At 34.7% G+C, this 12,064-nt stretch overlaps 1 protein-coding gene across 18 annotated transcripts in view; it reads left to right on the top strand.

Annotated features, from left to right (window-relative positions):
* The window catches only part of N4BP2 (NEDD4 binding protein 2), a 122,609-nt gene that overhangs the window by 14,155 nt on the left and 96,390 nt on the right, over positions 1-12,064 (top strand). For 8 of the 18 annotated variants that reach the window (XR_007409942.1, XR_007409943.1, XR_007409944.1 and 5 more), the window contains 2 exons: positions 2,374-2,479; positions 11,844-11,926. The exons of 6 other annotated variants lie outside the window; for them this stretch is intronic. The gene's annotated coding sequence lies outside the window, so the exon portion shown is untranslated. The remainder of the gene's footprint in view (positions 1-2,373; positions 2,480-11,843; positions 11,927-12,064) is intronic. 4 more of the 18 variants (XM_025438231.3, XM_049108657.1, XM_035714453.2 and 1 more) reach the window with 2 other exon arrangements.

Raw genomic sequence — 12,064 nt, 5'->3', positions numbered from 1 at the left:
GTGTATTATAGTCCTGGTTTTCTCCTTTAATGTTTGCTTTAGTTTCTCTGCTTCTAAAATGCTTCTTCATATTTTACATATTCACCATCTGTAAATATTTGTGCACCTATTTTATGTGTGGGACTACGGCCAACTGCCAGGTTGGAGTATATATCATAATCTGTGTTATTAAGGAATATGGCTAATGGGGAAATCAACACATATAGAAGAAAATATGTTGGTAAAAGCAACAATGTGAGGCTCTAAAATAATGAAGCAAGACTAGTTCTGGAAGTAAGTAACAAAGGATTATAAGAAGTGTTGAAGAATTCAGAGAATTACACCTTCCTGGATTCTTTGGCCAAAAGTTGTATATGGTTTAACTACTAGCTTTTTTTTTTTTTTTTTTTAAGATTTTATTTATTTATTCATAGAGATGCAGAGAGAAAGAGAGAGTGGCAGAGACACAGGCAGAGGGAGAAGCAGGCTCCATGCAGAGAGCCTGACGTGGGACTCGATCCCGGGTCTCCAGGATCACACCCTGGGCTGCAGGCGGCGCTAAACCGCTGCGCCACTGGGGCTGCCCCACAATTAGCTTTTTCCCTTAAGAATATGTCTCAGAGATCTTTCTGGTTTCTCCACACATCTGGTTTCTTCATTCTATCTTAAACTTTTTAATAGCTGCCTAGTATCCTAAAGGGTGATTTTTTACTATAATTTATTTAGCTATACTGTTACCTATTGATATTTAGGATGTTCAGTGATTAATTATAATAGTTCTTATGCCACATAGCTACATTTTAAGATTATTGGTTACCTTAATTTGATTATATTTTCTATAAATACTGTCTTTTTTTTTTTTTTTAAATATTTTATTTATTTATTTAGGATAGTCACAGAGAGAGAGAGAGAGAGAGAGAGAGAGAGAGAGAGAGGCAGAGACACAGGCAGAGGGAGAAGCAGGCTCCATGCACCGGGAGCCTGACGTGGGATTCGATCCCGGGTCTCCAGGATCGCGCCCTGGGCCAAAGGCAGGCGCCAAACCGCTGCGCCACCCAGGGATCCCTAAATACTGTCTTTTTTAGTGACACACCCTTTGGTATCTTGATGTGATTTAGTATTTATTCTATCCTTATCACAGTGGTATCCTTAAAATCATTTTGTAGGTAACTTAATCCCCAGTAAAGATGGATTGATTGGTTTTGGTAGCATTTGCTTCTGAAAGAGATGTTTCTCTTTCTTTTTTTTTAAGATTTATTTGAGAGAGTGAGAGCGAGCAAGAGAGTGCACAAGTGGGGAGGGCAGAGCAAGAGGGAGCAGTAGGGGAGAGCCCTATGTTAGGGTCGATCCCTGGACCCTGGGGATCATGACCTGAGTTGAAGGCAAACGCTTAACCGACTGAGCCATCCAAGTGCCCCTGAAAGAGATTTTCTTGATCTTGCTTGGGATAATGCCATGGTTAATTCCTATGATTTCAAGTTATATGTTCCTTCTAGAGAGATATTTTTAAAAAATATTTATTATTTATTTATTATTTATGATAGACATAGAGATAGAGAGGCAGAGACACAGGAGGAGGGAGAAGCAGGCTCCATGCCAGGAACCCGACGTGGGACTCGATCACGGGACTCCAGGATCGTGCCCTGGGCCAAAGGCAGGCGCTAAACCACTGAGCCACCCAGGGATCCCCTAGAGAGAGATTTTTTATTTTTCTTTGTCTTTGATGGTTTTAAGGAACTAAAGTACTACTTTTCTTTTTTTTGGAACTAAAGTATTACTAATAAATTTGATTGTTAGTATTGATTTTCCTAGGCTTATTCTTTATAGATAGTTGATATTGTGTATTAAATAGAATATCTTTCTTGACTGTTATAGCAATGTATTATTTTCTGATATTTTTCTATAAAGGTAAGTTATCTAAAATTAGTAGTCCTTATATAAATATAGCAGAGTTATTCATAAAATGACATGGGAAATTTTTTTAGTGTTAATATTGTGTTGATGATATAGCTTTCAGTAGGAGGGTGTCTTTTTTTTGAAGTGGTTATTGGTATATTTACATTAATGGCAGTACTGACCACTGCCATACCACTGTTAGAGTTCGTGTTCACTTTGTTACTTTTATAAATTTCATGTAACCTGGATTTTTTTTTTTTTAAGATTTAAAAGAACATCTATCTTTATCTGTTAAAAACAAAACAAAACAGAATTGATAAGACTTCTGCTAACTATGCTAGAATATTTTGATGATAGTCAATGAGCAAGCATGTATTGGTTAGGTTCTCTGTCAGGTAAAATTAAAGAATAAAGGTAGAAGAGCTTGGAAAATGTGTATATGAAATTTATATATTCATGGTCTCATTATTAACAAAAATTTATATTATTTGCTTTTAGGTTCTTCATTTGAGCCAGTTCTTTCACATTTCTCCATAATATATCAAACCTTACTTACCGATCCTTATTTCACATATCCTTTTAGAATACACTCTCTCTAGGTCAGGTATGTATATGAAGAAGCTACATAATCTTGTTTAAACTAGTGTATTAATAAGGCTCTCTTTATTGAAAAAGGAAGATGCATAAGTTCAGTTGATACAAAAACAGAACGTTACTCAAGTGAGTAAATGGAATTGAAATAATCTGGATATATAAAGTAAAACTGGTACTTGAGTGGTAGTATGTTTTTTTTTTTTTTTTTTTTTGGTAGTATGTTTTATAGAGATTCTTCACTATACTAAATATTGGTTGGACACTTAAGCCGCCTACATGTTTAGATCTTTTTCCATATAAATAGACACAATGGAAAAAGTTAGAAGGGATTTATGGTTTGCCATCTGGAGGAAGTATAGAGGAAGTCTAAGATTCAGCTTTGATAATAGTGATTGTTATTTTTTTTCCCCTGATTGTTAAAGCATCTTTATATTAGAGGTTATTTGGAAAATACAAAAGTAGTATATAAAAACAGTAGTATGTTAAAAATAAAGTTACCTGTAATCCCACTACCCAGATTTCTTTTCCAGTCTAATATTATAGTTAATCTAACCTAATCCCATTTGGGTGTCTGTATAAATTATATGGAGTGTTGTGTCTTGCTTTCTTTTCTAACATTGTCTTAAAAAAAAAAAAAAACCTCTCAATTAAATATTCAAGATACAGTCTTTAATTAATGACTATAAAATTCCATCTTAGGAATCTAAAGGGATATTTTGTTTTAGCAGAGTCTAACAAATCTGAGTTCAATCCCAGTTTTGCTACTTAAGACCTTTAAGTTTTTTTTTTAAAGATTTTATTTATTTATTCATGAGAGACAGAGAGAGAGAGAGGCAGAGACATAGGCAGAAGCTGAGGGAGAAGCAGGCTCCATGCAGGAAGCCTGATGCGGGACTTGATTCCAGGTCTCCAGGATCACACCCTGGGCTGAAGGCAGACACTTAACTGCTGAGCCACCCAGGCGTCCCAAGAGCTTTAAGTTTGATACTTCCCTTTTCTGGTCTCTATTTTCTTATTTGCAAAATAGGTATAATATTACTTACTTGATCTTAACATTGTAGCTGGCATATGTTAAGTATATAATAAATTATACTTACTATGATCAGAAATTATTTTATCATTCCTTTCTTATTTATTTTTAAATTTTTCTTTGTAAAACATTACTATATTTTGAACATCTCTATATAAATATTTATTTATATATGTAAATCTGATTGTTTTTTATGATAAATTCCTAAAAGTGGAATTGTTGGATGAAAGAATATAAGTACAGTTGACCCTTGAACAACACAGGTTTAAACTACCTGAGATCCACTCACATGCAGATTCATTCATCCCTCCCTCCCTCCCTCCTTCCCTCCCTCTTCCTTCCTTCCTTCCTTCCTTCCTTCCTTCCTTCCTTCCTTCCTTCCTTCCTTCCTTCCTTCCTTTCGATTTTATTTATTTATTCATGAGAGATACAGAAAAAGAGGCAGAGACACAGGCGGAGGGAGAAGCAGACTCCGTATGGGGAGCCTGATGTGGGACTCAATCCCAGATTTTGGGATTGTGACTTGAGCCGAAGGCAGGCACTCAACCACACTGAACCACCCAGATGCCCCTCACATACAGATTTCTTACAGTATAATACTGTAAATGTATTTTCTCCTCTTTATATTTTTCTTAACATTTTCTTTTCTCTAGCTTACTTTATTGTAACAGAACAGTATCTAGTACATTTATAAAATTTGTGTTAATTGACTTTATATTCTAGCTTCCAGTCAACAATAGGCTATTAGTAGTTAAGTTAAAAACTGTCAGTGGATTTTTGATTCTATGGATGATCGGTGCTCTTAATACCTCCTTCACCATTGTTCAGAGGTCAGCTGTAATTTAAGGTTTCTTGATACATGGTGTCACTTTGCTTTCTAGAAAGATTATACTAGTTTATTGTCATTACAATGTTTGAGAATTCCTATTTCACTATAGCCTTGCCAACAATGGCTATTCTTATTTTAAAAATTATTTTTTATCTATTAGGCAACTTAATTATTTTTGACATAACAGTAAAAAAGAAAAAGAAAGAATGGGCGTGGAGCCTAATGGGCTTGAACTCAGGATCCTGAGATCAAGACCTGAACTGAGATTGAGTCAGACTTTTTTTTTTTTTTTTTTTTCAAGATTTTCATTCATCCATTCATGAGAGACACAGAGAGGCAGAGACATGGGGAGAGGAAGAAGCAGGCTCCTTGTAGGGAGCCCGATGTGGGGCTTGATCCGGGGACTCCAGGATCACGCCCTGAGTCAAAGGCAGATGCTCAATCGCCCAGCCACCCAAGTGTCCCAAAAGTCAGACATTTAACTGACTGAGCCACTCAGGCACCCCAGTAATATTCTTTTAATTCCATTTTATTAATGGGGTTAAACTTAAAAAAATTTTTTTTTATTACTATTTTGTTTTAGAATTCTGTACCTATTGCTTTCCTGTTTTTATTTCTTTTTCCTTACCTTAATCCTTCATTTATCTAGCAGAAATCTATTTAGTGCTACTATGTGCTAAACATTGTTTTGGTATTGGTATATAATTTTGGTACTTATTATTTAATTTAGTGAGGGCAACGCAGGAGTGAACAGAATTGCCAAAAACCTTTGTCTTCTTTTTATTTTTATTTTTATTTTTTTATTTTAAAAAATATTTATTTATTCATGAGACACAGAGAGGCAGAGACACAGGCAGAGGGAGAAGCAAGCTCCATGCAGGGAGCCTGATGTGGGACTCGATCCTGGGACTCTAGGATCACGCCCTGGGCCAAAGGCTAAGGTTTAGCCACGCTAAACCACTGAGCCACCCAGGGATCCCCCCAAACCTTTGTCTTCAAAGAGTTTACTTTCTAGTGTCAGGGTAAACAGATGTTAAACAAAATAAACATCAAAATTATAGAATGATAATTTCTTTGGAGAAAAAAAATAATGAAAGGGAGATGGAGAGAACGTATATGTGCAGTTTTACATTAGATGGTTAGGGGAAACCTCTCTGCAAAGGTGCCATAAGTAAAGTCTTGTAAGGAGTGAGTCATTAAGGTATCTGTGGAGAGTACATTTTAGGCTATGAATTAAATATAAGGATAGTGAAGCAGGAGAATACTGGGTGAATTTAAGAAAGAACAAGATGGGGCAGCCCCCATGGCGCAGTGGTTTAGCGCCGCCTGCAGCCTAGGGTGTGATCCTGGAGACCCGGGATCAAGTCCCACGTCGGGCTCCCTGCATGGTGCCTGTTTCTCCCTCTGCCTGTGTCTCTGCCTCTCTCTCTAGCTGTGTCTCTATGAATAAATAAATTAAAAAAAAAAAAAAAAAGAGTCCTAAAATTTAAAAAAAAAAAAAAAAAAAAAAAAAAAGAAAGAACAAGAGGGAGAGTAGCAAGAAAGGATTTGAAAGAGTTATTATGGAACCAGACTGTTTACTATCTTAACTAGGCCATTTTAAGAACTTTGATTTTTATTCTATATGAAATGCAGAGGTACTGGAGGCTTTAAAGCAAACCTTTGACTTAGGTTTGAGATGTCTATTTAGATACACAAAGTGGAGATATTTAGTGGGTAGTTTGATGTGTGTCTGAGGTCAGGGAAGAGGTGCAGCTTGGGGATGTAAATTCTTAGCATTTTGTTAATGTTTAAAACCATAAGACTAGGTGAGGTCACCAAAGAAGTGGGAAAAGAGGAGAACCTAGGGCTAAGCCCTGGAACACAACATTTTCCCAAGTTGAATAGTAAGAAAATTCTGATAGTGGCCCTGTTCTTAGAAGATAATGTCCTTAGGGTGTTCTTTGAGGGAGGGATTTACGAGCTGTGTAAATGCTGCTGATAGGTCCAGACCTTTAGATTTAATTTTAAATTTCTAATTGCTAGTGGAGAGAAAAGCAGTCCAGCAATCTTACTAAATTACCTGGGTAATCTAAAGGATAATCTGTAGATTCTTTTGGATTTTATATGCACTCAGTTGTATTGCCTGTGAATAATGATAGTTCTATTTCTTTTTTTCCAATCCTTAACTTTTATTTCCGTTTCAAGTCTTAACACGCTGGCTGTGATCTCTGGTACAATGTAGTACTGTAGAATAGAAATGGTGATGGCAGTCATTTTGTCTTATTTCTGATTACAGAGAGTAAACTTAGCATTTCATAATTACGTATGAGGGGTTTGTGTGTGTGTGTGTGTGTGTGTGTGTGTTTTGTAAATGCCTTTCTTTATTCCCTTCTGTTTCTAGTGTGTGTAGAGTTTTTATCATGAGTGGATGTTGACTTTTTTCAAATAGTTTTTCTGCATATATTGAATTGATCATATGATTTTTCTTTATTTTGGTAATGTCCGGTACTGCATTGGTTAATTTTCAAATATTATTATTTTAAATATTTTATTTATTTATTCATGAGAGACACAGAGAGAGAGAGGCAGAGACATAGGTGAAGGGATAAGCAGGCTCCATGCAGGAAGCCCGATGTGGGACTCGATCCTGGGACTCCAGGATCACGCCCTGAGTCAAAGGCAGGTACTCAACCGCTGAGCCACCCAGGCGTCCCAATTTTCAAATATTAAAACAACTTTATAATCAAAAAATAAATTCAAGTTGTGATATATTATTTTTATAAATAACTAATACAATTTTTGGATTTTTAAATAACATATCAATTTATATATTCCTGCTCTAATATTTTGCTTGGGAGTTTTACATCTATTTTCAGGAGTGAAATAAGCCTGTAATTTTTTTCTTTTAATATCCTTGTAAGGTTTTGGTATCTGGGTTGGGTTGACCTCATAAAATGAGTTGTGAAATGTTTTTTCTTTTAACTAGTATCTGAAAGAGTTTATGTAAGGTTGGTATTAGAGATTACTTAGTGGAATTTACTTATGAAGCCACCTAGACCCTAGGGTTTTCTTTATGGGAAGGCTTTAAATTATAGATTCTATTTCTTTAATAGATAAAGGACTAACATTATTTCAGATGTGGTATGATGTGCATTTTTAAAAAATGTGTATTCCATTTAAAGTTTAAAATTTATTGGCATAAAATTCTTCATTTTATCTCTTAAATGTGTGGATTTCATAATGATGTTCCCTTTTTATTTGTGATTGGTAATTTGTGTCTTCTCACATTTTTTGGTCACTCTTGCCAAGGATTTGTTATTTTTAATAGTTTTTTCTTTAAAACTACTTTAAGTTTCAAAGAACCATCTTTTGATGTTGTTGATCCCCTTTACTATGTATTTGTTTTCTGTTTTGTATTTGCTGTTTGTTATTTCCTTTCTAATTTCTTTGGGGTGATTCACTGTTTTTTTTCCCCTAACTGCTTATTGAATGCTTAGATAGTTGATTTTTCAGCCTTTCTTTTTTTCTAATATATGTTTTTGCATGCATCTTTTTCTGTGCATGACTTTAGTTGTATCTCACAGTTTGGATATATTTATTTGGTTAAAATATTTTCTATTACTATTAATTATTTTATTTTAATTTTCATTATTTTTAATAAAAGATTTTATTTATTTGGAGAGCACTTGTGGAGGAGGGAAGGGCAAAGGGAGAGGGACAGAAAGGGAGGGAGAGGGACAAGCAGACTCAGAACTGAGTGCAGAGCCGGACCTGAAGTTCGACCGCACAAACCCTGAAATCATCATCTGACCCGAAATCAAGAGTTAGATGCCTAACTGACTGAGCCACTCAGGCTCCCCTTAATTATATTTTAAATTGATGTTAGCATTTTACTAACATAGTAGAATTCTTCTTTGACTCAAGTATAGAAGTAGATTTCTTAATTTTCAGACAATTGTGTTTTCTACTTATAGTTTAGATACTAATTCCTAGTAGAATTCCATGTGTACTTGAAAATAAAGTGTATTCTGTGGTTATTGGGTCCAGTGTTGTACAGATACTAAGCTAAGTTATTTATGACATGGCTCAGGTCTTTTGTGTCCTTATTGTTCACCCTTCTTTTTTTCTCTGTTTTGTTGGGGGTGACCCTTTTTCTAATAGTTAATGGAGAGAGCAGTTTTACAAGTTGAATACAAACTTAGAATTGTAGAATTATTACATCTTCCTGGTGAATTTTATCATTGCCTTTTATCATTTACATGTACATCAATGGTGATTTAGGTAAGAGCAGTTTTTACTTTTTTTGGGAAAACTGTTTATTTATTTTTAAAGATTTTATTAACTTATTGAGGCAGAAAGAGCACGAGCAATAGGGAGGGGCAGAGGGAGAGGGAGAAGCAGGCTCCCTGCTGAGCAAGGAGCCTGTCCTGGGGCTCGATCCCTGGGGATCTTGACCTGAGCCACCCAAGCTCCCTTTTGGAAAATAATTTAATATCTAACATAAAAAGAACAACATAAATCATAACCAGGGAAAAATCAGAACCTTTCTGGGCTTCTTTTTCACTTATTTTAATTTAGAATGGCTTGTACTTAGAAATGAATATGAGAGAAGGTACCAGAAATTTTTGATTGCTTAAGATCTCTAAAACTATATTTTTCCCTTAAAAGATGTTTTTAAAATTCAAGTATAATTAACATACAGTATTATATTAGTTTCAGGTATATAATATAATGATTCAATAATTCTTTTTTTTTTTTAAAGATTTTATTTATTTATTCATGAGAGACACAGAGAGAGAGGCAGAGACATAGGCAGAGGGAGAAGCAGGCTCTATGCAGGGAGCCCAGTGTGGGACTCAATCCCGGGACTCCAGGACCACACTCTGAGCTGAAGGCAGACGCTCAACCGCCGAGCCACAGAGGCGTCCCAGTTTGTTCCTTTTTATTGCTAACTAGTAGTTCATGGAATGGAAATATCATAATTTGTTTAACCTATTCACCCATTGAAGGACAGTTGAATTGTTCTCTAATTTTTAACTATAATGAATAAAGCTGGTATAAACTTTGTGTATAGGTTTTTGGGTGAACATATTTTTCATTTCTCTTAGGTAAATAATATCTAGACATCCAATTGCTGAATTGTTGTATGATGTTGCTTGTTTAGTTTTTAAAAGAAACTGCCAAACTTTTTCCAAAGTGGCTGTACCATTTTATGTTCCCAGCTGAGCATATGAATCATCTGGTTTCTCTTTATCCTTGCCAGCATTTTTTGTGGTCGTTAGTTTTTATGATAGCTACTTTGATAGATGTGGAAGTAATATCATATTGTACATAGTTTTAATTTGTATTTACTTAATACCTAATGATTTTGAACATCTTTTATGTACCTGTTTGTCATTTGTATATCCTTTTGGAGTTTCGCTTTTTGTGCATATTCTTATTGAATTGTTTGGTTCTTACTGTGGAGTTTTGATAAGTTCTTTTTTTTTTTTGATAAGTTCTTTATATATTGCAGATATTAGTCCTTTGTTGGATATATAGTATGCAGATGTTTTCTTTAGTCTGTAACTTGTCTTTTCATGTTCTTAACAAGATCTTTCACAGAGCAAAAATGTTTAATTTTGATGAAGTACAGTTTATCTGTTTTTCCTTTTATGGATCATACTTGTAGTATTTTTGTTTAGCTCTAGGTCCTGGAGATTTTCTCCTTTTTTTTTTTTTTTTTCTTTTTCTTTTTCTAAGATGTTTATAGTTTTATGGACTTAATACGTTCTTGATCCATTTTGAGTTAATTTTTCTACAAAGTACAAGACTGAGGTCAAGATTTATTTTTTTTAAGCTGTGGATGTTCACTGCTGCAGTTTCATTTGTTGAAAAGACTATCTTTTCTCCATTAAATTGCTTTTGCAATTTTGGCAAAAGTCAGTTGGGCATATTTATGTTGGTTTATTTCTGGTATATTCTGTTCTGTTTCCAGATCTATAATCTGTTTCCAGATCTATATGTCTGTCCCTCTACTGATACCATACTGTCTTGTTTAGTATAGTGACATAACAAATCTTGAAATTGAAGTTGACGATTCCTCTCTTTCAAAATCGTTTTAGTTATTCTAGTTCCCTTGTCTTTCCATTTAATTTTAGAATAATCTTGTCCATATCCAGAGAAAATCTTGCTGGGGTTTTATTTATTTATTTATTTATTTATTTATTTATTTATTTATTTATTTAAAATTTTTATTTATTTATGATAGTTACAGAGAGAGAGAGAGGCAGAGACACAGGCAGAGGGAGAAGCAGGCTCCATGCACCGGGAGCCCGATGTGGGATTCGATCCCGGGTCTCCAGGATCGCGCCCTGGGCCAAAGGCAGGTGCCAAACCGCTGCGCCACCCAGGGATCCCTTGCTGGGGTTTTGATAGGAGTACTGTTTGTCAATTTGGGGAAAACTTTGTTTACTATGTTCAGTCTTCTAGTCCACGAACATGCTGTGCCTTTTCATTTATTTAAATCTTTGATTTCTTTCATCAGTGTTGTATAGTTTTCAGCATACAAGGTTCTGTAGTGATAACCCTTTATTCATTCCTGATATTGGTAATATCTCTCTTTTGTCAGTTGTGTTAGATGTTTGTCATTTTTATTTTTAAAGAACTATTAGTTTGTTTCACTGATTCTTCTTTTTTGCTTTTCTGTTTTCAGTTTCATTTGGTCCTGCTCTTGTCTTTGTTATTCCCTTTCTTTTGTTAGCTTTGGATTTGTTTTGCTTTTCTTTTTCTTGGTAATTGTGGTGAGGGCTTAGATTATTGATTTGAGACTTTTTCTCTTGTTGTATGCATTTGGTTATAAATTTGCTATAAATTTCCACCATTGCTGCTTTAGCTGTGTTGTATAAATTTTGATATGGTATATTTTCATTCATTTCAATGTATTTTTAAATTTTTCTTGAGACTTTCTCTTTGACTCATGGATTATTCAGTATATTGCATAAGTTTCAATGTTTGGAGCTTTATCAGTTATCTTTCTGTTAAGTGATTTCTAGTTTGATTCCATTCTGGTCAGAGAATACATTATATGATTTCACTTCTTTTAAGTTTGTTGGGATTTGTTTTAAAGCCTAGGATATGGTCTTTTTCTGGTACCTATTTGGTGGGCACTTGAAAATAATGTATTCTGCTGTTGGGTAGAGTGTTCTATAAAGGTTGATTATTCTTAATTGATGGTATTACTGAGTTTTATATTCTTGTTTGTCTTTGTTTATCAATTCTATCAATTGTTGAGAACGGGGGTTTGAAGTTTCTAGAATTGTCAATTTGTTTCTCATTTCAATTCTGTCAACTTCTGCTTCACTTATTTAGTAGCTCTTTTGTTTGGTACACACACATTTAGGGTTGCTGTGTCCTCTTGGTGCTCTGTCCCTTATGATTACATAATGTCCTTCTCTGTCTCTGGCATTTTTTTTTTCCTCCTCCAAATTCTACTTTATGTGCTATTAATAGAGAAAGGTATAATTTAATTTAAATTAATTTAAATTTAAATAGGCACATGTGGCTGGTGGCTGCCATATTGACAGTGCAGTTCTGGAAGATGGAGAGAGCTATGACACAGTAAATTTAATTAAAAGGTAAATTTTATAGTATGGGTGTTAAGGGCAATGGGTGGTTAGAGGAAAGGGAGATTGGGGCAGAGGGAGTGGGGGACATGATTTTAAATTGGATAATCAAGGAAGAAATAATTGATTGTGACACTTGAATAAAGATTT

This window comes from Canis lupus, chromosome 3, assembly GCF_003254725.2.
Source record: "Canis lupus dingo isolate Sandy chromosome 3, ASM325472v2, whole genome shotgun sequence".
In the NCBI taxonomy this organism is placed as follows: Eukaryota; Metazoa; Chordata; class Mammalia; order Carnivora; family Canidae; genus Canis; species Canis lupus.
Note: the sequence above shows the minus strand (reverse complement) of the source record. Positions and strands in the feature narration are given on the sequence as shown.